Source organism: Ipomoea nil, unplaced genomic scaffold, assembly GCF_001879475.1.
Source record: "Ipomoea nil cultivar Tokyo-kokei standard unplaced genomic scaffold, Asagao_1.1 scaffold2279, whole genome shotgun sequence".
Taxonomy (NCBI): domain Eukaryota; kingdom Viridiplantae; phylum Streptophyta; class Magnoliopsida; order Solanales; family Convolvulaceae; genus Ipomoea; species Ipomoea nil.
This window is the reverse complement of record NW_017618707.1, coordinates 2,799,236-2,803,911: the sequence shown is the minus strand read 5'-3', so window position 1 is coordinate 2,803,911 and position 4,676 is coordinate 2,799,236.

The window sequence follows — 4,676 nt, the reverse complement described above, 5'->3', positions numbered from 1 at the left end:
TTTCGCCAACCAAGCTATGAAAGTGCAATTGGTCGATCTTGTTCTGAGGTTGGAAATGTAAATGGACAAGAACAAGAAAATAACTTCGTACATAGTTATAAAATATAGAAATTGGGGATGTCGGAAGACAGATCACTTTTTACGATGCATCTTTTGAAAAGACTTTTACTAAGATCATGTTCAAATTATAGTGCTTGAAAAATTTATATATATAAAAACCCCACAACGCTGTTAAGATTCCAATGCCAGGTTACATTCAAATCACAATGTTGTTGCAAACTGGAATATAGTACTTGTTTTGTACTTAGCAAGCCTCGTATTTATCAGTGTTATTATTACTCTTTTTTTTTTGTAATTTATTAAACGCCGATACTATTTTATTCGCCTTCTAACCCTATCTCCAAAATTTACTAACCAAATGCTTGCTAAACAGTTCAACATGTTAGCACATAATGCCCGCATGGGTAGCTCAACTGGTCATAGAAGTGAAACTTTGAAAGAATGACCAGGGATCGAGTCTCACCAACAGTAGTGTTGGAGCAACCTCTCAAAGTGATGGGGCTCCTTGTGCGCAGTGAGCACCGGTCTAGCCTCTATGGTTCATGTTCAGTTGAGTCACCATGATTTACATTCTCCCAAATGCTCTGTTGAATCGGGGTTGTGGTTTAGCCTTGGAAGAATGTTAGCACATAGTGAAATTTTAAAATGTCCTAAGTACGTTGGGTTCAGCCTTGGAAGAATGTTAGCACATAGTAATTAAGCTCATATATTATATAATATTGAAATTTTAAAATGTCCTAAGTACGTTACAATGTATGTGTATAGTAAATTATACATTATGGTATATTAGAATATGTTGAGCATATAATCATTAATGTGCAACTCAACTATCAGCTTAGGCTTTTAGTTGAGATGGAGCACATGTTTCGATTCGGTATTAAAGCCAGACCAAAGGTCATGGGCTTGAAACTCTACGTCCAACTATGGTTGCACATGCGTGCACGGGCATTGTTCAATGGTTTAGAGTTTGGGTGGGATTCAACTTTTTGAGAGAAGAATATGTAAGGTCCACCGGACTCGAATATCCACTGTTCCGGATACCAAAAGTGGTCGGAACAAGACTTTCGACTTGATTTACACTACTGGAAATTCTGAAATTTCCGACCACCTGAAAATGATCTTAAATTAAGTTGATACCAAAAAGTCCAAAAAGTGGTCGGAAATAGCAACAAAGGTTTTTCCGAATACCAAAAGTGGTCGGAACAAAACTTTCAACTTGATTTAAGATCACTTTCAGGTGGTCGGAAATTTCAGAATTTCCAGTAGTGTTAAGATTACTTTTAGGTGGTCGGAAATTCCATAATTTCCAGCAGTGATCAATTTAGTCATATTGGTAGCATTTTAAGTTTTAAATCAATGCATTTTCGTATTTTATCCAAAGTATTCATTCATTCCCATCTTGTAATTAAATTTAAGATGTGTGTTGATTAAACAGGGATAGAAAAAAGCAGTGTTACATCTGGGGTAGGGTCGATATATAGTAGTACGTACTTGTAATGGGGTTGGCTACTGACGATCAGAAGAGGTGTTTTCAAACTCAGATGAGATGAGGCTGTGTGTGTAAGTGAGTCAGTGTATGAACCCAGCTCATTTTCCACGCCCTGTGGAGCCCCCAACACCTCTCCACTCTACATGCCTAAAAGTATGTAGGAGACTAGGCAATCATTAAAAATAAAAAACCAAATTTTATCATGTTTTGATATAATGCATGCATTGACATTCGTTCATTGAAGACCGACTTTTTTTCAATTGATTAGTACGTTAATCAGTGGATTACTTAGCGAAGGCCCCGGGAGGCCGGCAAGCTAAGCTCAAGGATTCCAAGGAGATAATTAGGTGGGGGCAATTGAAATGGTAGTTGGACTAAATATTAAAGAATTGAGGTTAGTCTATAGAAGATAGTAAAATATGAAGGTCAGGTAAAGAGTGACTAGGGGTTGAAATTAAAGGTACACAAAAGGGGAAGAGAGAGTGGTGTAGGAGATAATAGTGTTAGTCAGAGAAGAAGAAGTCATACATGGCAAGAGAATAGGAAAGTTACTGACTTTAATATTAGGGAAGGTTGCAATTGCACAAGAAGAACATTATATAAAAGCTCCGGGCTGTAACAAATGGAGGTATGCCAGTCTCAAATATAAAACCGTACCCCTCTAGATATATTCTTTCTTCTTCTTTCTATTTTATGGTCATGGCCACCTATGTACATGCATTACACCTGCAAATATATACCAAGAATTTCGACTTGGCTTAGCCCAAAAAGGCCCGTGATTTTTACGTTAAATCCTTGTGTTGTTTATTGATTCCCTGCGATATAATCACTTTACATCATTCATATTTCTCTTTGGAGATTTCCATTTATTAATTGGGTTAATTAACTCGGACTCTCGAGTTAATTAATTCCATCAGTGGAGTTAAACGGTGTCAGTGCCACTAACGGCACCGTTACTTCACCATAGTGAAACGGCGTCGTTCGTAACCGTGTGCCCCATGCATGGTGCACACGGTTGCACAACATAACGATTGAAGGTGAATAGATGTTGAAAGGCCCAGAAAAGTCGCAAGGAGGGAATCAAAGCCAACTCCAAAGGAGGCCATGGATGAGAACACTGACATTGCTTTTATAAGCTACAAATAAGCTATAAGCTCTGATAAAACATGTGAAACATAAAATAATAGTTTATTTCGAAACGCTACCGCTTAGCGTGTCAAAATAAGCTCTCAATTTTTTTAAAAAACTTTTTTTTCTTATTTATCTTTTTTAATTTACAAAAATGACATCATCTACCCTTCATTAATCAAAACTTTAATATCTTAGTTTATCCTTTTATGTCCATTTACAATTATCAGTTAATTTAATAATTAATTTTACCAAATACTTTAATTTCAATTAGTTAACTTATTAGCTACAAGCTTTTCAACTAATTTTTCAAAGCTACGCATACCAAGCAGAGCCCTTCATCACTGTTAGAATTAGAATAACGAGCTTTAGTACTGATGTTGAAGTTGAAAGTATGGCATTCAAAAGTACCAGGCCATAGATAAATTATACTTGACTTAAAACGTTTATAATTTATTTTTTGAAAAATTACATTTTTTGGCCTTTTAATTATTTCTATGCTACAATATAATCCCTAAGTTATATATGTGATCATTTTTAACTCTTAAGTTATGCGCGAAATGGTAATTTTAGCTTCTCGGGAATTATTTCTACCACCAATATGTCACTTAATAAAGTGGCGGGTTTGGTCATTCAAAGGCTAAACTTGTCACTTTGCACATAACTTAGGGTGTGTTTGGTTCGCAAATGAGAATCGAAATTGGAATGTGAATCAAATACTAGGCAATGGTATAGGTTTTGGTGAAAGTATTTTGCATGTTTGGTAGTATATATGGTTGACTTGGAATGATTACTAATATTGATGTTTGGTTGTATATGACCCTATAATAGGAATAAATGTTTTAAAAATATAAAAATAAAAATAAAGGTAATTGATCTTAATATAATGACATCCAAAGCATAAATATGAACCAAAAAATCAAGACAAAAATCTAAATTAAAGTACTAATCCAAACTTAAAAATTAGATTACCAATAAGATAGAATACTACCCTTTTTAATTAGCGGATATAACTGGATGATTAAAAATGTAATATTTTTCCATATTATTGAATTTGGTGTATAGTAGAAAAAAGTATATTTCTAAAAATGAAAATTTAAAATTATAAAACATTAAAAAAAATACGAATAAATTTAAAATTGAAATAAACAATAAAGGGCGGTGAGATGTAATAGAACATGCATATAATATATACGCAGGGAGGAATAGTTGCCATCGTTCATAAAGAGGCAGAATGTCAAAGAAAAAGTTTACGAATAATAAGGAGCCACGAGCATGGACAAAATAAAATCGATAGGATCTACCTATGCATGCATGGGGTCATTTACAATAAATACTATCGACCGACATGCAATGGAGCTCTCATCTTTTAGTCGATTCATCGAAAGGTCATGTTTCGCGTTTCTAACGCGTCAACCTAGCTATAACATATCATCATGCATCATTTAATTTATACTTCTCTCCGACAAATACACTTTAATTTGTTCTTCTCCCAAAAGATTGAATCTCAAACTCTAAGGGTCCCTATACTCCGATCCGACAGAGCATGTGAGAGGATGTAAAATTAGAACGATACTTTAATTTGTTCTAGTTACAAACGTCGGAGAGAATTTAACTGCTTTACTTTCGGTAATAAATTAAATATAATATTATTCCATTCATTATATTCCAAATGTATTATTATTATATCTAAATATAATCTAACAATACAGAGTAGAGTTTACGAGAAATTTAACATCGTATATATAGTAGTAGATGAAGCGGAAGCAGATCCTCAGCCATATATAGTTGATGTGTTGCCTAGACCTGTAGAGTGTTAGCCGTTTTATCTCATACTTACTCATAACTCTAGATGGTGTACGGGTAAGAATCATAGATTAAGGATATATATATATATATATATATATATATATATATATATATATATATAGTTCATGTATCCTATCAGGCTTTATATTAAGCACAAGGCTTAATAAAATAACTACTTTTAGTTATTCAT